We start from the raw sequence: 21,974 nt of genomic DNA on the forward strand, positions 1-21,974 counted from the left end.
GGCTCATGTTCATCTAGTGGTCAACCGTGACCCTCAAATCCCTTTCATCTGTAGTGCTAACCAGCGTAGCACTACCAAGCCTATAAGCATGGTGCAGGTTTTCCCTCCCAAGGTGGAGAACCTTGCAGTTTTCGGTGTTGAACACCATCAGGTTCTTGTCCGCCCATTTCACAAGTCTGTCCAGATCTGCCTGGATCACCCTCCTGTCCTCAGGTGTAGATGTTTTACCCCAGAGTTTGGTGTCATCAGCAAACTTGGCCAGTCCACTTCTGACACCAATGTCCACATCACTGAGGTAGATGTTAAACAGTATAGGCCCTAGGACAGAACCTTGTGGGACCCCACTGGTTACAGCGTACCAAGATGATTGGCTCCCATTGACCACCACCCTCTGGGTCCTTCTGCAGAGCCAGTTCCCCAGCCAGCAGATTGTGGTAATGTCAAGGCTGCAGTTAGACAGTTTAACCAAGAGGTGATCGTGGGATGCCAGATTGAAGGCTTTTTTAAAGTTGAGGTATATGACATCAATCTCTTCCCCTTTGTCCAGGTGATAAGTCACTTGGTCATAAAAGGAAATGAGATTGGTCAAGCAAGACCTACCCGCAACAAACCCATGCTGGGTATCCCTCAGGATATTGCCTTCAGCTAGTCTGTTAAGGATGGCCTCCTTGATCATCTTTTCCAAGACTTTTCCCAAGATGGTGTTCATCGTTTGGTGGTTCCTCCTCTGTGGCCTCCACTTCCCTAGCCACCATGGCAGCCTGCCTCTCCTGAGCCTCCAGGTGCCTCTCCTCAAGGGCCAGAAGACTGTCTTGGAATTCCTAGTCCACCTGGTCCTTCTTCCTGTCCCTCTCCTTCTCTCATGTTACCCACTCATGTGTGACATCCTTGGTGTACCAGGCCCATGAATCCACCAGCCACTCCTCAGCCACAGTGATCAGGTGGTCCAGCAACTAGGTACATCCCATCCTGGGTCTGCCCTGCTGGAGTGAGTACATATGGAAGGCCCCAGCTAAGACTGTCAGTAAGCCTGATGTCACATCCCAACTGGCAGCTGGTACCTCCCCCCGCATGCAGCTGCAGGACCTGCAGAGCCAGGAGAAAGAGGCTGTTTGTGAGAATTTGCAACATTTCCTGATAGCATGCACTATACTAGAGGGCTTTGTGCTGCCCAGCCTCAGATTGAGGGTTGTGCATGCATGGGTGCCTAGGGACCATGGTAAATTGGTCAGGCAGGCCCTGGCACAGGCAGCTGCTGGCTGACCCTCCACCCACACTTGCTCTGCAGGGGCAGGTGGATTGGTTGGGTGCTGGCCACAGGCAGCCTGCCTTTCCCACTCCCTTTCTAGGCCATAATAAGCCTGGATTTTGGCAGCACCTACTGCTGTAACTCCAGACCCACACGTGTTCATCCCCCCCACCCCACTTCTCCTCCTGCAGGCCCTGCTGTCTTCTCCTTTGCCACCCAGCCCATGGTGCCCGGGCTCAGGGTCAAGGGGCTCCTGTCCAACTGGGCCATGGAGCTGGTGGTGCCCCCACCCTCCCTCCAGGGGGAATCTCTAATGAGGAGAGCCCCACCCCCTGCACTGGCCCTGCACGATCAGCGTGCCCATGCTGAGAATGTCCCGGGCACATCACAAGGAACTATTTGAATGGACTGAGGGGTGCCCAACCCACTATGCCCTGCTGCTGCTGCTCACCATGGTGCCCCAGGTGCACCTGAGAACCTGGCATGGGACCCTGAGCTTTGAGAGTTCTGTGGGAAAGCCTGGGTTGCCCTGCAACATCCACCACCACCTGGAGGGCTACCTTTGGCTGTGTTGCACATCCCTGCCCCCTGCAGCTGAGGATGACCTTGCCATCGGCATTGATGTGTTCCTTTGTATGTGAGAGGCCTGTGACTGTATAGCTGAGGGGGCACAAGCTGCTCAGTAAAGTTTTTCACTCTTTCTCACCTCCCTGTGTGCTGTTCTGGGGGAGTCTGGGGGCCAGGGGGAGAGTAACTGGGCTGGGTGAGGATCAGGGCTAGGACCTGTGACTGGGGCTGGAGCTGGGGCCAGGGCAGGGGTGGAGAGGGCCCCCTCTCCCCAGCGTGGGGCTCACTGTGTGGGTGGGAAGGTGGGCCTGGTGGCCTAAGTCTGTCACTGGCAAGGACATGCAGCTCCTGGTGGTGTCCTGGGATGCAGAGGCGTGGTGCCTGGATGCCTAGGTAGAGGCCCCCTCCATGGAGGAGCAGGAACTGATGAAGGCTGGTGATGCCATGACTGGGCTGGTCTGTTGGGTGAGGCTGGGCATCCAGAGGTGATGGGGCAGGTGCTGGATCAGGCTGCTGGAGCTGATCAACAAGGCTGGGGGTGGGGACCATTGCAAGACAGGCTTCTGATGCCCCAAGGGACCCTCCCCCACTGATGCCTTGTTGCTGCTGCCAGGCTGCAGTGGAGGCTTGGGCAGGCTGCCTGGGCTAGAGAACATGCCATGGGTCCGGCCAGGGTCCCAGGGCACAAGGATCTGGTTCAGCTGCTGCGCAAATGGAATGGACTTGTGGGCAGCCCCCAACCAGGAGTTGTAGCTGGTGACAGTGAACCACTGCCCACAAGGCCTTGACCTTTATATGGCACTGGCACACCAACTGGTCATGGCCATGATCCCAAATGTGGCCTGACAGGCCCTCATAGATGTGGGCATTGGAGCGCTTGCTCCAAGTTAACTGGCTAAGGACCATGACCTCACCCCTTCAGTGTCACACAGTTTGCAGTCCCCTTCTGGGACCATTTCTGGCCCTGGGAGATGGTGTTTGGTGTCAGGGGTGACACCAGTGTGGCTTTCTCAATGGCCTGCTGGGTCTCTGTGTGACAGTCTGGGAGCTGTTGGGCCTGGGCAGGTGCCTGCAGAATGTAGCACAGTAAGACTATATGGCAGGCTGCTACAACTGGCTGGGGGCCACTGGTGTGCAACCTGGTGGCCAGAGGCTGGCTGCAGGTGGTCCAGGGCCCCAGACTCTCAACAGCCTTTTAAGGACCTGGTGTTGGGGCAGGCAAAGAGCTGCCCCAGCCCTGGGGCTAGGGAACCTCCAAGCCCCATGGCCCTGGGCCTAGTCTGAGGGTGGCCTCTTTGTGGTGGGGATGACTAGGAGTAAATTTGCTTTCTATCAGTGTCTACACATGCATTACTGCACTGTAACTACTCCACAGCTAATTTGCTACCTGCATTTGCAATAGACCAAATTACTGTGTAGTAAGCATCTAAACATGTAGACAGTGATGCTTATTGCACAGTAATTTGGTCTACTGCACAATAAAGTGCCTTGTGTAGGTGCATCATGTTTGTCAGGGACTTTCTGGAATTATTCCCCATTCACAGTGGTCTGACAGATCAGAATTGGTCCCCCATGCATGTGAAGTTTTACTTGTGGACTTCATCAGTGGAAGCCAGTTTCAGGCATTTGGTACTCAAGCTGGCCTCTTGTCCTTTCTGCTTATTTCATCCAACTGCTTTGGCTTGTGAGTAGCAGGACCAGACCCAAGTGCTTAGTGTTAGCAGCAGAAGCAGTCTGTCTGCTGGACATAATAGCATAAGAGCAAACAGCAGGGATCCTGTGAGCTTGGAGGAGCGTGTTGGCCCCAGTTTGAAACTCAACTGTGTGGGTCTGCTTTCTACCAATATCACACTGCAGCTTTCAGTTTGGGCCATATTGTCTACAGAGCCTTATGGCTCAGACAAACAAACCCAGCATAAAACAGGGCCTGTATGCTGGATATATGAATGTCAGATGGGGGAAGACATCTTTGGTGCCAAGGATTAAGTAACTTTCCAGCATTACATGCCAAAGATGACTGGAAATCTTTTTACCCCAAGCAATATCAACAAAGAGGATGTATGATATACATAAGCTGTGTAATACTACACAAATTTACTACAAAAATAATTATGTGAGGTGATTGTTGCACATAAGTAATAAATATTCAAAGTTATGCATGCATGGATTTAGATATTAATGATTTTCACTGCTATTTAATTAATGCTATTTAATTAATGATTAATGATAGCTAAGTCCCAGAGTGCAAAATTCCCATGGGGTTTTGACTTGAAAAGGAGGCAGGATTTATGCAAGCAAATTTACAATTGGGGCTGCTATTTCTAACGTTGCACACAGTGCAGCACTTTTCAGGCTGATTCTATGTGAGAAACTAAAGAAATTTAGATCCAGTGGGTCTGCTTTCTACCAAGCCAGGGTCAATGGAGTTGAGAGCATGTCATTTCTAAATCAGAATGAATCTGGGATGCATTCATAAAGGTGTTTAGTGTGACTGGTGCAGTGGCATGAAGGAAGTCCAGCACTTGTACATAGAGTAAGACACCATTCATTGGAATCTTAATTCAGATGGGGACCTGCATGTTTTTGCTTTAGTTGCCATATCTCATTGTACTATCCTGGTAGATGCTACTTATATTGAAGCCAGAGTCAAAGGCTTCTGTAATGTTAAATTAAACAAGGATAAAAGTAATGAACTTCCTAAGTATCTCTTTCCAGGCAGCTCAACATCCCAGCATGTGCATTGTTATTCCATGGCAGTCCTCAGCTTCTGTTTTCAGATTGCTGTAAACTTAGATGCATCAGAAGATAAATAATAGAAGAATAATGGAGGCCTTTCTACAGCAACAGAGCTAATGTCTGCAGCAACACAGATCTGTTAAGGAGTTTACTTATGGAGTTTACTTGCTTATCTATTAAGGAGTTTATCCACAACCTAAGTTGTGGGTGGTACTTTCAAAGATGCCTAGGTACCCACCAGCTTTTGAATTTTAGTTTAAGTTGGCTGCTTGTTGGCTCCCTGCCACCTCTGATCATCTCACCCTTCATCTTTCCTATGCACACTTATATGATAAATAAAAGTGAAATCCTGGCTCGAGTGAAGCCAGTAGTAAAACTCCCATTGACTTCAATAAAGCCAGGATTTCATACCAGGCAGGATATTTAAAGGGTCTCTGGAGTTAAAGTTGTTGATGTACTCTGAATATTTTTAAAGAAATTCTTCTTATAGTCACAGACTATTTTAAAAGCACCAACAAAAAGAAAGATTTTTTTCTCTCTCTCTCATAAATTTACCTTTTTAGTTCACTGAAAAAAACCCTTCTATATATGTTCAATGCCAAGAATAGTAACAGGGAAAAATCCTTACAGTATATTTATATGTTCACGTCATTCATTTGTGTAAATGGTTGTAGAAGCTGCTTTGATTTATATGGCCAGCAGATGTTGGAACTTAAAGCACCTGCTAAGAAAAGCAGATTCTTTATAGCCATGGCCTAGCCCTGTCTCCATGGGATTTTATTTTTCCCCTGGCCTCCTTGCTGTGGCCCAGCGGTATCTGTGCTATTAGTTCATTTGTGTAGGGAGCATCTGTGGTGGGTCTTGAATGCTCTTTTCTGTGTATCTGCCAGGCCTGCTTTGATAGCGTAGCCAAGCCACTGCTGGATGAAATGTGAAAAATGCCAGAAGCTTCTTTTTCTGTGTGTTCAAAATCATCCCAGGAGGCCTGTGACATGAAGAAAGCATAACTCATTCTACTACATTGCTTAAAAAACCAGCAAAATAAAATAAATACATTTGGTTTACAAGCAACACCTAGGCATAATAGCTATTCAGAACTAGGGACTGGTTTTGTGTGGGCTTAATAAGCTGCTGCCTAGTTAGTCAGCAGAAACTGCTTAATTAAGAAGCTACTATGGGACAGCTGAAACAATTTCAAAGAGTAAATCTGTGCTAGGCTTTCCTACAACACATATTATTCTGTGTATCTCCAAGCATTAAATATAGTAGACCTTCTCATCTGATGCACCTAAAGATTCAAGTTGTTGCCTGGAGTCTATTTCAAGCAAAATCATGTCTTGCTGGCACCAAGTCTTGATATATAATTGTGGGCACTGGGTACACCCTCAGGGGTTGGAAGCACTGATGTTCCCGGAGGAGGGCCCAGGGACCCCAGAGCCACAGAAAACTCACTGGGAAATCAGGAGGGGATGAAGAAGGAACCACATGAGCCAGAGCTATGCAGCTGTCATTTAAGAGGTGTGGTTTGCTATGATTGCAGCAAATCTGGCCACATCACCAGGGAGTGAAGACTGGGCCTGAGTGATCTCAGCCATGGGCTGGTGCCAGTCCTGGGCCCCAGGGATAAGCCCAGGGAAGCAGAGTGAGGTGAGCCTATGGACTGCAGTTTCTGGGAGGCCTTGCATGAGGGAGGATGGGAACTTTCAGTGGTGACAGCATGGATTGGTGACGGGGCAGCGTGGGCAACCTTAGACACTGGATGCTCACAGTCAGTGGTCTGTGTAGACCTGGCCTGGAAGGCCAGCATGAGGAAGACCAGACCCCGCATTATGACCTGTATTGTGGGTGAAGAAATGCAGTTTGAGAGCTGCGATCTCCCTTTGAGGGTGATGGAGTTCCAAGGTGAGCTGAGGGTCAGGTTGGCCCCAGCGTTGGCCTGTGAGATGATCCTAGACCATGAATGGCACCTGATCTACATGGTGCTGGAGTGGGTAAGAGCAATGGAGGAAGAGAGGAAACTCCTACAAAGAGGTGAGTGATAGGCAGGGGAAGTAAGTGAGTCCCCATCAAGGAGGAGACAAGGAGACACACATTAACCTGGATCAGGTGGATAGTGTGGCTCATTTTTGACAGGCCCAGCAGGAAGACCCAGAGCTGCAGTGACTGGTGGCTGAGGACCCAGGAGAAGGGACATCAATGAGCACAGCCCACTATGAGGTAAAGGGGGATCTTGTATATCAGGTTCAGGAGGAGCACAAAGCCAGGGCAGAGAGATGCCAACTAGTGGTACCAAGCCCATTCTGACTGCAAATCTGGTGGTTGGTACATGACACCCCATTGGGAAGTCATCTGGGTCACAGCAAGATGAGGGCATGGATTGTTTGTGATTTCTTCTGGCTCTGTTTGCAAGACGATGTGGAAAGGTGGGGTGCAGCATGTTCCAAGTGCCAAAGAGCCCAAGAGCAGAGGCTACAGAAGGCCTCTTTACAGCCTATGTCGGTGATTGAGACACCCTTCTCATGAGTTGCATTGGATATTGTAGGACCCCCGCTGAGGTCCCATGGCACCAATATATACTGGTCCTGGTGGACTACACTACACATTTCCCAGAAGTGGTACCGCTCAGGTCAATCACAGTGACCCGGGTGGCAGAGGAGTTACTACAATGGATTACCTGTGTAGGGATACCTCACGAGATACTCACCAACCAGAGAACCAATTTTATGTAGCGGGTAATGAAGGCCCAGTGCAACACCTTAGGCATTAACCATCTGAAGACACCTGTATACCATCCCCAGTCCAATGGGTTAGTGAAGAGGCTCAACAGGACCATCAAGAGAATGCTCTGGAGGTACACACAGGAGAACCCACACAAGTGGGACATGGTACTAACTCCATTGTTATTTATGCTACATGATGCACACCAAGAGTCTACTCAATTCTCGCCCTTCCAGCTCATATATGGGCACAACCCAAGGGGTCTGCTACAAATGGTTAGGGAAGAGACTGGTGAGGCCCAGGATCACAGCTGATAGCTATCAGTGAGAACTTCAGGAATGACTACAGAGGATTGCTAGCCAGAATCTGAGAACATCACAAGAGCAGCAGAAAGCCCAGTATGATTGAGCCACAAAGTGAGAGAAGTTCTACCCAGAGATATGGTGCTAGTTCTGCTTCCTACATCTGTGATCAAGCAGCTTACGATGTGGCAAGGATCCTTCAAGGTGATCGGGCAAGTAGGGCCCATAGACTACAAGGTCTTTAAACCTGGACACCAGCAGGAATGCTACATCTACCACGTCAACCTGCTCAAGAAGTGGAAGACACCACAAGGGTGGATGGCGCAGCATGATGAAAAGAATAAGGAGCTATGGCACCCTTGTCTGTAATTAGGGACCAGTGAGACACCCAGGGTGCAAATCCAATTTGGGGAAGATCTGAACACTGAGCAATGGCAGAGATGGTGAAAGACTTTCAGAATTGTTAGGGTAACAGTAGGTAGATTTTCGGAGAGAAGTGGATATGCAGCTGGAACAAGGCTTTAATCTGTGTTTCAGCAGAGTTGCTGGTCACAAGGCAGAATTATGTATTAAAAATAACCTTGCAGATGCTTAGGCAAGCAGTTTCCTAATAAGGTCATAGTGTTAGAGCCCATTGTGTAAGAAGAACAAGATGCAGCCCACCATCTATCGTCAGGAGATAAAGCAGAAGCAAGACCTTGGAGCTGAAGAAGGAGTCAGCAAAGAACCAGAAAGAATGAGTGATTGACCAAGAGTACCCAGGTTCATGGCCTTACGCATGCGCTCTTAGCAGAGAGGCATGTAAACGAGGGAAATGCATAGGCAATTTCATGTTAATGAAGTAAACAGTAAACCGAGGCAGAGTTTGAGATGGGAGGAGAAATGGGTGGAACAGAAGGAGGGACATAGGTGGAGTGAATGTTAATCTGTATGAACCAAGGTGTATAAAATGTTAAAAGAACTTGTTCAGTGCAGATCCCCGGTTTGTTGGTTTGTTGGGAGCTTTGCCTGAAGCTGTCTCCATTCTGAATAAAGCTGTTGTAAGCAATGTGTGCAAGTAGCATTTGATCCTTGCTAATAAGTAACAGGATCCATAAGCTATTGGGCGCCGCATGGAGTTGGGATCTAAGAAGGATGAGTTCCAAGAGACCCCTGGACAGGTGGAACAAGTGGAGCATGAGATTAGAACCCCACCAGGCACACTGGTCAGAGAAAGGTGGAGGCCCATACCCCAACAGCTGCAAGACGAAGTCCGGCAAGAGATAGATAAGACGTGGAAGCGGGGGATCACCCACCTATCATGAAACCCCTGGTGCAGCTCCATAGTGCCCATGATGAAACCCGATGGGTCGCTTCGTTTCTGCATCAACTACTGGAAATTGAATGCATTGATGAGCTTTGATGCTTTCCCCATGCCCCATATCACTCACCTCCTGGAGAAAATAGGGGAAGCTAGGTTTATATCCACTATAGACATCGCCAAGGGATACTGGCAAATCCCTATGAGACCCTCGGACTGTGCCAAGATAACCTTCGGGATGCCCTGGGGCTTATTCGAGTTCCTATAGATGCTTTTTGGGCTTAACAGGGCCACAGCCACTTTCCAAAGGCTGATGAACTCCCTATTAGCCCCACATGTGGCTTATGCAGATGCATAAATATCGATGACATAGTCATCTTCACTATGAAGTGGACACAACACCTCCATGCCCTGAAAGCTGTCCTAGGAGAGCTGAAAGTGGCTGGGATGATGGGTAACCCCAGGAAATGCAAACTGACCAGAAATAAAAACCAAATACTTGGGATTTCATGTGGGCCGGGGGATAATCAGACCCCTGCAGTACAAAGTTGAGGCGATACATGGCTTTCAGGAGCCACGTAACTGGTATCAACTATGTTCATTCCTAGGGCTCATCAACTATTATTGGTGGTTCAACTATTATCGGAGATTCATACTGCACTTTGCGGTGCTAGCCACACCCTTTATCGATGCTCTAAGAGGAAAAGCCATGAAGGCCTCCCAATGGACTCCCAAGATGGCTAAAAGTTTTGAGAGGTTAAAGGAGGTGAGGTGTAGAGATGTAGTAGTACATACTCCTGATTTTTCAGCACCTTCTATCTTCTATAGTGTAGACCAATGCGTCCAGTAGCTCCTTGGGAGCAGTTCTGCTACAGCAGTGGGGAGGAGACGAGCACCCCATAGCATTCACTAACCATAATCTTAACATGGCGGAGGTCAGGTATGCTACCATATAAAAAGGGTGCCTAGTGATATGCTGGGTGATGGAATATTTTAGATACTATCTGATGGCCTGGGAGTTTTTAGTAGTCATGGACCATGTCCCACTACAGTGGCTGATGAGAGCTTATACAGAAAATGCCTAGATAACCCTCTGTGTGCTTGCGTACAACCATTCAAATTTATGGTGGTGCACTGCCCAGGCAAAGACAACCTCGTGGTGGACTTCCTTTCCAGGTATCCAAGATTTCCAGGTATCTAAGATGATCCAACCGAGGAAGTATGGTGAGCACATCAGAGGCAACACCAGCTGATGATAGAAGATCAATGAAACATCAAGATGCCACAAGGCAGCTTAAGTGAGGAGTTCTGTGGCGGCGGAGAACACCTTTGGGGGCCAGAGGAGGAGGGCCCAGGGACCCCGGTGCCACAGAAAACTTATGGGGAGGCAGGATGGGATGGAGAAGGAGCTGTGCGAGTCAAGTGGCTGTTGATTAAGCTGGGTGGTGGCCATCTGAAAACATCAGATGGGACCGCGACTGTGGGAGATTTAAAAACCCCAGCAGAAGCCGTGTGTGGGTGGGAAGCCAGAAGGCGAGATACTGGGCATGCCAAGACCTGGCATGGCAGATCAGATGGCCCCCATGACTCTCCTCTGCCGCAAACGGGCAAGGGCAAGAGTTGGAAGCTGACCAAAGCTTTGCAAACCTCAGTCCCTGAGATAGAGGCTTGTGGTTGGCAGTTCCCCACAGGAGACGTGACTGGCCCAATCGACCCTGGCCCTGAGGACAGAGGTGGGTCAAGGAGGAAGAGGGGCAGGCAGGCTGAACTTCCAAGCCTGCACTCCCAACCATGGCCAAGGAGGTGGAGGCACCTTGGGGCACTAGATGAGATGAAGCCCACAGTTGGCATGGAGCATGAAGATCCAGATGGTTGGCGAGTGGATGGGGTATAGGGAAGGTGGAGTCTCAGGAGCAACTGTGGAATACCAGTGAGTAACTTGTCTCTGGGTTGGGGGAGAGGAATACCACTGAACCCCGCCTTTCAGGTTTAATTCCATCAAGTTATGGCAAGCGAGTCAGGGGCCCAGACCACAAAGCAGGAGCATACTCACAGTGCCAGCAGGGGGCACTACAATAATATAAACAATCTATCATTCTTACTTCTCATTATACCCTCTGTTGAACTTGACCATATCCTCCTTTGCTTCTAACATAAATCTACATCAGAATTAGGGCACATGGGACAGGGTTTTGAGATTTGATATTAAGCAACAAGGGGTGCATCTACATGAAATATTTACTGCGGAGTTGCCTAATTAGGTCTGCAGTAAAGTCTTAGTGTCTACACCTGTGGCCCTATTAGGCTGCAGTAAATTAATAAACACCACCAGAGGCTAGTACTATCATGTGGTGGCATTATTTAGTGTGCCACAACACAAATATATGCTGGCTTGTTGGGGCATAAGGTTGCTTCAGTGTAGAGCAGGGGCGGGCAATTATTTTGGGTGGAGGGCCGCTTACTGAGTTTTGCCAAACCATTGAGCGCTGCATGCCAGGCAGCCAAGAGCAGATAAATATTAATTTTCTACATTTTTTAGGGGCCCTGTGGGCTGGATAGAATGGCCTGGCAGGCCTCATCTGGCCTGCGGGCTGCATTTTGCCCACCCCTGGTATAGGGGCTGCTTGCTGGTTAGGCTCACACTGAAGCATCCTCATGCCTCAGCAAGCTCCTCTACAATATGATCAACTGGGTTGAAGAAGCCCTGGGCTGGCAGGCTGACCCCCCAGGCTGATTGCTCTGACCCGGATCAATGTGCTGCAGTCCTGGGCACACGTGGAAACATGGCACCCAGGAGCAATAAACTCTGGTGCAAACTGTGCCAGAGTTTATTGTGTTGTGCTAATTGCATGTCTAAATGTGCCCAGGGAGTTGAGCCTTCCTCCACTGAATAAATGTGTTAGCAACGACCTTTGTGTTGCCTGCTTAAAGATGACCAGACCACAGTTGTACAACAGGGCAGGCACACTGTAAACTGTAGACATGGGATTTTCTCCCATTCTTTTCGGGTGGGGAATGCATGGGGTGGAGAGAGCCTGAAGGCTGAACCAGCAAAGTTCTAATAGGAGTTAAAAAAAAAAAGAACAGGCCTCTTGAGATTTTGAGCAAGTATTTGGCAGAATTAAGAACCCTGGAAGCCTGCAGTTAATTAGTTTGATTGGTTTCACCAATAGGTACCATTTAAATGGAAGAGGTAATGTTGCAGGCCCATAAATAAGAGGATAATTTAGAAAGGTGAGAACAAACAGTTTCACACAGCTGTGAAAAAAAATGTTTTTGAGTAGAAATTCTGGATGGAAAAGGCTCAGCACAGCAATCCAGTTTCTCATCTGTTTAGTGGGAATCAGTCTGCTCTTAATACATTTGAATATAATGCACTTGGATATAATTAGTGTCAGTGAAACTGGATAGACTTTCTAAAGTATTTAATTGCAATTTATTGCACTTCCCATTCTTATTAAACAGCTGCTCTACAGGAGAGCTTCCCTGGGCAGCCCTGAATTCCCACTTTGCTTTTCCCTAAATAGTACTATAAAGTACTGTAAAATACTATTTAGGGACCCATTGCCAAAATTTCCAGATCTCGGGTGGAGTTCATTTTAAATAAGAGCAAATAATTTGTCTCCTAGTGCACTCCAACTCCCTTCACATGCAAATGAAACTCTGGGTTATCTCAGTGATGTACTTTTGGATCCTACCCCTCCCACACTGGACCCAGATGAATTGACTTCTTCGTCATCACTGTTTTTGTGTTAATGACAATGCTCTCCACATCTGGGCCTTTTGGAAAGACATACTTACTGCATTAGTTGAAGAGATGACCCTGATTATAAAATGACCCCTGCCCAATAATTAGATTCTATATATATAAATTTGTTGCCAAAATGTGTTGCCATTTTTAAGTTATAGAATCTAATTATAGGAGGTTTGTCTTGAATTTGTTCCCCTCCCACTGCTACAGCAGGATAAATAAGTCTTGGGAGTCAGGTAGCCCCTTTGCTCTCTGCTTTGCTATAGCTTTTTCCCTTGGAAGCCTTTACCCTTACTCCTTACTATCAGACCCTACTTTCCTTGAGTGCAAAGTGAGGAGCAAATTTGTAAGCAATAGCCTTGAAACTGAACATTGCTGTTGCAATTTGCATATTATAGCCACACACTTTGTTCATCCAGAATTGGCGCATGCTACTTTTTATTTGAAACGGCTGGAAGTTTTAGCACCGGTACTCCTAAAACAAGTTTGAGCAGCACTTTGGCACCTACTTATATGTAGTACAAACTTTTTTCCTCCACCAAACACACACACACATACATACATGACAATTGACAATCAAGAATGATGTGGGAGGGGAGCGGGCGGGGATGGAGCCCTGTGCCCCCTCCTTCTGGGCCCGCTCCCCTCTTCCTTCCTGCTGTATGGGTTCTGGGCCCGTTGCCCCACTCACCATTGCAGGGGTGGGGGGAGGGGAGTAGCAGGCCTGGGCCTGGTGTGGGGGAGGACTGGGCCCAAGGTTGGCGAGAAGCCAGGCCACTGCAGCAGAGGGGGAGCAGTGGGCTCAGGCTGAAACCGGTGGCGGTGGGGAGATGGGAGGAGCGGGGGGGGCCAATGCAGGGGGGGATGGGGGAAGATTGGGTCTGGGCCTGATGTGGGGGAGGTGGCCTGATCCTCCCCTCTGCCTGCAGGCAGTGATGATGGAAGTGGGGAGGGGTGGGCTGAGGCCAGTGCTGGTAGCCTCACACTCCCCAACCCCACTCCCCCCGCGACATGACCATCACCTACAAGGAGTAAGCGGGGGCTGAGGCCAGTTCTGGTGGCCTCGCCCCCCACCCCACAACTCCATCTTTGTCACCTGCAAGGAGCAGAGCAGCAGGGTGAGGCCAGCAGCCTCCCCTATCCCCTGTGTCCCCACCATCATGGCATCGCTCCACCATGCTGCCAGCTCCTGTTGGAATGTTTATTCGCACTCTGATTAGCTTTTTGTCAGCTAATCAGAGTGTGAATAAAGTGTTATGAACAGATAGACAGACAGGCAGACAGACAGACTTAGGCTTTTATAATCAGATGTTTTCTGGGTGGGAGACTGTGGAAGCAGCCACATATATGTCCAATGTCCATGGGTGAAGACAGGATCCCAAAGGAACATTCCAACATGTTTTTAATGTTTGCCACTGGGTTTTATTGATGGTCATGCTGAATGCCACCTGCACAGGGAACTGTCGTGTCCATGTGAATGGACATGTGTCATCAGATGGCTTCAGTGCTATCTGAGGAATTAGTACTGTTCTTTCTGATCCAGCAATTTTTGCCTCAAGTAGTCTGCTGTTGATGACAGATTGCACTAATAGCTGTGGGTGCATTCCATTGCACAGACCATCTTTAGGGTCAAGCTATCACAGAAGCATGATGAGCATCCCAAGCTTAAGGTTTTCATAGATTCATAGATTATAGAGTCAGAAGGGACCCAATGGATCATCATGTCCGACTCCTTGCCCCGGCAGGAAAGAGAACCAAGGTCAGATGACCCCAGCCAGGTGATTGTCAACCCTCCTCTTGAAGACCTCCAAGTTAGGTGATAGTACCATGTCTCCTTCGAAACCCATTCCAGACTTTGGCCACCCTAACTGTAAAAAATTTCTTCCTAATGTCTAACCTAAATCTACTCTCCACTAGTTAGCACCCACTATTCCTAGTTACTCCCTGGGGCGCTCTGGTAAACAGCGCATCCCCAATTCCCTGCTGTCCTCCCCTGATAAACTTGTAGGCAGCTACAAGGTCACCCCTCAGTCATCTTTTGTAAAGGCTGAAAAGCTCCAGATCCCTCAACCTCTCCTCATAGGGTCTTTCATGGAGACCACTAATCATGTGAGTGGCCCTCCTCTGAACCATCTCCAGATTCTCTGTGTCCCTTTTGAAGTGCGGCTCCCAGAACTGGACACAGTACTCCAACTGTGGCCTGACTTATGCTCTGTAGAGGGGGAGCATCACCTCCCTTGGTCTGTTGGTCATGCATCTGCTAATACACAGCAAGGTGTGATTGGCTTTGTTGATGGCCTCATTACACTGCTGACTCGTGATCATCTTGGAGTCAACTATGACTCCAAGATCTCTCTCAGCCTCTGAGCTGCTGAGGAGGTTATCCCCCAACCTGTAGGTGTGCTGGGGATTCCTCCTTCTTAGGTGGAGTACCTTACATTTATCTTTGTTGAATTGCATCCTATGTTGTTCTGCCATTGATCTAATTTGTCCAGGTCAACCTGTATCTGCTTCCTGCCCTCCAGTATATTAACTTTGCCCCATAACTTGGTGTCATCTGTGAACTTGGAGAGGGTGCTCTCCACACCCTCATCCAAATCGCTGATGAAGATATTAAATAACAGCAGTCCAAGGACCGAACCCTGTGGGACCCCATTGCCCACCTCCTTCCAGCCTGAGAACGACCTGTCCACCACCACTCTCTGGGTGTGGTCTCTAAGCCAGTTAGCCACCCACCTGAGTGTGTAGGCATCCACTCCACAGCCTGTTAGCTTCCCTATGAGACTAGGGAATGAGAATGTGAAACTGTATCGAAGGCCTTCCTGAAATCCAGGTAGATGACATTGGCCTCAGCTCCTGTGTCAAGGCAGTGTGTGACTATAGGCTATAAGGTTTGTTAGGCAGAATCTACCTGTGACAAACCCGTGCTGATTTCCTTTCAGCATCATTTCCCCTGCTGGGCCTTCACAGATGCACTCTTCGATGATTTTTTTCTAGTATTTTCCCAGGGACAGAGGTAAGACTGGCTGGACTAAAGTTACCCAGCTCATCCCTTCTCCCCTTCTTAAAAATGTGCACCACGTTGGCCTTTTTCCAGTTCTCAGGGACCTGGCTGGAGCACCATGAATGCTCAAACAGCCATGCCAGTGGCTCAGCAATGACACTGGCCAATTCCTTCAGTATCCTTGGATGGAGGTCATCTGAGCCGGCTGACTTGTACCCATCTAGCCCTTCCAAGTGCTCCTTAATTAAGTCGGCACTAACCTTTGGCAGTCTAGTGCCTTTTGGACATCTGTCTAAGCTTAAGGTTGGGGAATTGTCTTGGTCAGTATTAAGGAATACTGAAGCAAAGAACTCATTGAAGAGCTCTGCCTTTTTCTCTGCATCAACCACCAACTGACCTGATTTGTCCTGCAGGAGCCCTATGCTACTCTGCACTTTCCTTTTGCTTGCTATGTATCTGTAGAAGGACTTTTTATTGTCCTTAATTGTTGTAGTCCTGCCTTGGCCTACCTGACTCCCTGCAGTAGTGCGCCAGGGGGGTATATGCCTCCTTGGTGGCTGCCCCCTGCTTCCACTGCCTATAAATCTCTTTCCTTGCCCCCAGTCTTTCCTGGAGCTCCCTGTTCAGCCAAGGGGGCTTTTTTATCCCCTTACCCCCTTTCCTGCATAAGGGGATAGACTCCTTTTGTGCTCCAAGTGAAGCTGATACAGAGGCACTCAGTTGGCACAGCCATAATACTTTCATTCTCTGAAAGAGCATCTGAACTTGTATAAATCCATTCTTGGCCTGGAAATTTTGCCAGAAAAGCATTGTTGATCTCCTGTACAATGGAGTAACGTGGCACCAAAATAGCTTTTTCAGATGTCCATCCTGGATTTTGATAGCTATCCAATAGATTTGGAAATGTCCATTCTATCATTGCTGAGAGATCCAGAGGTATGCAAAGCTCAGGAGGCAGGGTAATGATTTCATCAATATTTTGAACTTGGCCATTTCCCAGATCCAAAAGCCATTGAATGTATTTTGCACTTTGTGCATCAAAACCTCCCTTACATATTCACATGTTCTCATGAAGTTGGAAAATCTGGAAGTGGTTCCACAACTCAGATTGCCTGAAGCATGCCTCTACGATTTGTGGCCATGAGACATTTTTCACAAGAGGCAGGATTTGCCAAAAATTACCCCAAGCACTATCACCTTGCCACCAAAAGGTAAATTGATCTGCAGTAAATATTGCAGCTTCCGTTCTACAGCCTCCAGTATATACTGATGAGCCATTGGTGCTTCATCCCAGATGATGATAGCTGCTTCTCAAATCAGCTCAGCAAGGTCAGACTGTGCTGATATGCTGCAGGTGTTGGTTTTCAACACCAGAGCTACCTTGAACCTTGAGTGCACAGTCCTGCCTCCCATAAGCATGGTAGCAGCAAGTCCACTGGAAGCTACAGCCAGCACAGTCTTCTCTTCCCTGTGCACAGCTGAAAGAATAGCATGGAAGCAGAATGTTTTTTCTGTACCACCAGGTGCATCAACAAATGCACAAAGTGGCTCTTGATTTTCCACTGCTTTCAAGATTGAATCTACCATTTGTCGCTGAGTTGGAAGTATACATGGCAGTGAATCTTGAGCAATTTGGTGTTGATCCTGCCGGTTATAGTACAGCTCCTCTGCTAATGCATTTGACATGCATTTGCAGAGCTATGCCATGCTAGAATGTTTGGTACCATAATGGCCTTAAGGAGAATGCTACATGTAAGCCTGGCTGACAGGCAGCGACTCACCCACATGCACACAACTCCCTCTCTGAACAATTTCACCTATCGCAGTGAGGCTTCATACTTTCTGATGGAGATAGCATGAAGTGCACGTAAAATTATAGATATATATCTCTATATATAAATGTGTATATACACAGCACTGGATCTAGACTTCTGGCAGTCCTGGGCAAACTTTTAGTATTGGGTCCCCCTTTGCCAGAGATAATGATGATAATTATAAAAAATTTACCATTTTTGGGCCCCCATTCTGTCTCGGCCCTGAGCAGCCATCTGGTTCACATATGCCTGTGTCTGGCCCTGTATACACACACACACACACACACACACACACACACACACACACACCCACACACACACACACACACCTCTACAAATCTGTCTTGTGACTGACCTAGTTCACTTAGTGCTCTAAACCACACCTTTATAATTACACCATTCTCATTCCCATTACAATAACTGTGCTATGCATCCATGCTCCCATGTGCCCGTTGCCATCAGCTTTACCCATCAAAGTCACACAAAGGACTGCCTCAGTGCCCCACTTCTCCTCCCTTCCCTATTCCCCACCTGTTTCCCCAGTCCTTTCATTCATTGCCATAATCACTGTCATCTCCATTTTCATCATCGTCATCACCCTCTTTGGTTGTGCTCACACACCTGAACAGTCTATTCCAGTCCTTTCTCTTTCATGTGATCTCCACCACTCCCTCCCTGTTGTTTTCAACCGTCTTTTGGTAGTATCCCTGCATCTCAATCAGTCCCATTTTGATGCAGTCCTCAACTGAAGGGTTTGTGTGTCTGTTTATAAGCGGGTTCCTGGTTTTCCACAAAGTGTTCCTGAAGCAAGAGATAAAATGGTCTAAGTGGGTTATTGGGGTTCCCTGCTGCTTGGTCAGGTGATGGAACAGCATCACCTTTCTGGTCAGGGACTTAACCAGAGTACAATTACTTTCCTTCATACCTCCCTGGTGGAGGGGCAGTTGGTTGGAGGTGTTTAATTGTTTCTGCCTTCCACCAGCAGGTTTGCCTGGGACAGTTTGATGGGCCTTTCTTCCCCTCACTGTTTTTCCATGTCAACAAGTGCTAGTTCAAATCTCTGTGCTCTTTCTGCAGGTCTTTGTAGAAGATTCACTTCCATATGGTCTAGCAGCTGTCAGTGGGTACTAAGTCCATGGGCAACAAAATATCTTTTGCCCTTACCACCTCCTGCATCTTACCGTGGTTCATCAGGGTTGCTGGGGTCTCATTGTGTAGTTCTTTTTTGTTCCAGAAGCATTTCAGGACCTTGTAGAACCATGGCATCTCCATGGTCCATGGGCTTGAGTTGGGCAGTGTGTAAGCCCATCAGTCACAGTGTGTGTACTGCAAAGTATCTAATGAAGCAGACTGTTTTGGATTCTGCCCCTGTTGCCAATTTGAAGACCTGGCTCATGTACTTGGACCATAGGAACAGCTGGGTGTTTGGTATTCCTTGGTCCCCAGTTCATTTTGTTTTGTACAGGGTGGTCTTTGCAAAGCTTTCTGATCTGGAGCTCTAGAATAAGATGCACATGGCTCTCTGAATTCTATGGATGATTTGCTCTGAGGTGGGGGAAGACCAGTGTGGTGTACAGAATCACTGGTAGCAATACCACCCTCATGAGTGCCACGTGCCTCCTCCATTGACAAGTGATGGGCTTGCCATAGCCCCAGTCTCTGACTTTGGCATCAGTCTTTTCCCATGTCCTCTGCTGGTCAGCTCTGGGTCAAACTCCATCCTGAGGCTCTTCACTCCCCCATGGAGGGGATGGAGACCCCCAGGGCTGACAGGTCCCCAAGGTCACCCAGTGCCAGGCAGGTGCTTTTGCTCATGTTGGGTTTGGCACACACCACTGCTCCATATACCTGGGTGTGTTGTAAAGCTGTTTCAGCCGATCACTTGTCCATATGACATTTATGTTGTCCATGTAGGACAGGACCCTGGTTTCTTCCCACTTACTGCTCTCTGATCCCAGAGTCCCACCTAATCTGCTGCACTAATGGTTCTGTCATGCAGATAAACCATACTGGGGAGAGTGGGCAGCGCTGCCAGATGCCTGACTCCACCATGATCAGGACAGTCAGAAACCCATTTACCAGCACCCTGCTGCTCACATTGGTGTACAGTGTCTTTATCAAGGCAACAAAGGTTGGAGGGACCCCCATCTTCTTCAGTGTCTTGAACAGGAACTGGTGGGACACGCAGTCTTAGGTCTTCTCCAAGTCAAAGCTCAGCACAGCAAGATTCAGCCCCCTTTCCCATTAGTACTGTAGTGTGTCTTGTAGCTGCAGCAGGATTCTGTGGAACTATTGCCCTGGTACCCTGCACAACTGGTCCTCATGGCGTGCTGCACTTATAACTGACTTAAAAAGCTTGGCCAAGACTTTGGACATCAGCCTATAATTGAAGTTCAAGAGCATAATGGGCCTCTAGTTCTTTAGCTCCTCCCTCACTTATGGGAATGCTTAAAAAAACCCAACCCAACCCGAAACAGAAGTGTGCTATAAAGGACAAGAAATACAGAAGGGTAAAGGGACACATCAGAAATAGTTGTTGTTGTTGATATTTTGTTTAGTAATAAATTAAAACAAACTGAAACAAGTAAAACTACATACATATTGGGGCTCCAGTTTGGCCAGGGTTCTTTTGGTTATAAGATCTGTGAAATGCTTTAGTCTATTTTTTCTTATTACATCATAATTACTTTCATAATGTCTGGCTACACGGTCAAACCCTTTGTTATTTCTGTTTATGGCAGGCTTATGGCATGCTTGTCAATTCTCAGTAAATCCCTAAGCCCATGAAGAGTTATGGTTTAAATATTATGATGTATGCAGTAAGAAGTAGTTCTAGTAATTATCTTGTATTTTTTAATTCTTTCTTTGGGTTTTGAGCTTGTATTTGTTTTTTTCCCTCTGAGATGGTGCTTATCTGTTTATTACTGTTTATTGTTTATTACAGCATTGCCTTGGACAACACTGTACAAACATATTAAGAGAAAGTCCTTGACCAAAAGAAATGAAAGGCTAAGTAAGACATGAGAAGAAACAATGGCATAGCTTATCCAAGGTCACTTGACAGATCAGTACATGGGTGACTGCTATGAGGGAGGGGATGAAGAAGAGCTGGCAGAGCTGACCAGTGGGGTGGAGCTGTTACCCTGGAAGAGCCTGAAGCCTCCTCATTAGGTAGGAACTCACAAGCGGCCACATCCCCCAGCCACACTGCAAAGGAGCGTGGTGAATGGTGCACAGCCAGTGCATGAAGTTTCTGAGAGGGACTAAGACTTGGGGAGCTGCACAAGGTGACTCGGATCTCCAGCCCTGGCACAAGGCCAGGCAGTCAGTGCATAGAGCGTCTGGGAGTGGACCAGGAGCTGCTTGAGGAGGCTCGGGTCTCTAATCCATGGCACGAGGCTGGGAACACAGTGTGCAGGCAGTGCACAGAGGGTCTGGGAGTGGACCAAGACCCTGGCACGACACAAGGCAGCTTGGGTCTCCAACCCCCGGCACAAGGCCAGACATATGGCATTGAAGAGCCATTGGTGCACAGCACAGTGCTCAGGGCCTAGAGAGAGCCCTGGCTGGAGACAGCTGTGAGCATCTGGGGACTTGCCCCGGAAACCAGTGCAGCTTCATCAGGCCCAGAGAGTTGTGAGTTGCCCTGGGAAGGGGATTTTCACAGGGGAGGAGGGATTCCTCCCACCAGATGGGGCTAGCAGCTGGAGGGAAAGCCCTGAAGGGAGGGTCTTGAGGGTTCCCCTTCTGGGCTATTCAAGCTGGGTAGCGAGGTGTGTGAAGGGCCCTGGGTATCTTTTCCCTCTCCTTATCTTTGAGGGAATTGCCACTGCCCCAGGACAACAAGGGCTGTTCTTTTGTTCCTTTTAGAGATCTAGCTTTTTCATCTGATGTTTCTGTGCTTCATACTTTTTGAACTTGTGCCTTATGCTTTGTAGGTTAGTATTTCACTAGAGTATAAGATTGAATGACATTTATGGAAACCCTTTGTTTCCCAGATCCCTCACCTGCACCCAGAGTATTTGCATAGAGTTGTGTGTGCATATTGCACATAGTTCCCAGGTCCCTTGTATATCTGTTCTATTTTAACTGTTTTATATGTATATTAATACATTTGTACATAGTTAAGTTACTGAGTGTCTTGATCTGGCTCTACAGGGGAAGGAGGGAAACTTCATGCAGCCAGCAGTTTCACCCCACAGTGCACCTGCCCTGCTAACATTCTCATCAATTGGAGAGGGGAGTACATAATTGGGTAATACCCAGGCTACAAAAGTTAAGAACCACTACAGCAGGCTGATTTAATGTGGGTCAGGATGGTGGGATATGAATGGGTATGTCAACAAATGATGGGAAGAAGTGAAAGTGGGGCAGATTAATGAATGTGATGGAGAAAAAAAAAGTGCCCATTCTTCAGGGAAATTAGTTTGTTCATTAGGTTCCACTCGTTTATCCCTAGGGGATTCTTAGAAGCAGAACATCTGATTTACCAGCAAAACAGAATGTTCTACTGCCTGTGAAGTCATGGTTGCA

Source organism: Crocodylus siamensis, chromosome 2 (assembly GCF_052110815.1).
Source record: "Crocodylus siamensis isolate JL-2025a chromosome 2, ASM5211081v1, whole genome shotgun sequence".
Taxonomy (NCBI): domain Eukaryota; kingdom Metazoa; phylum Chordata; order Crocodylia; family Crocodylidae; genus Crocodylus; species Crocodylus siamensis.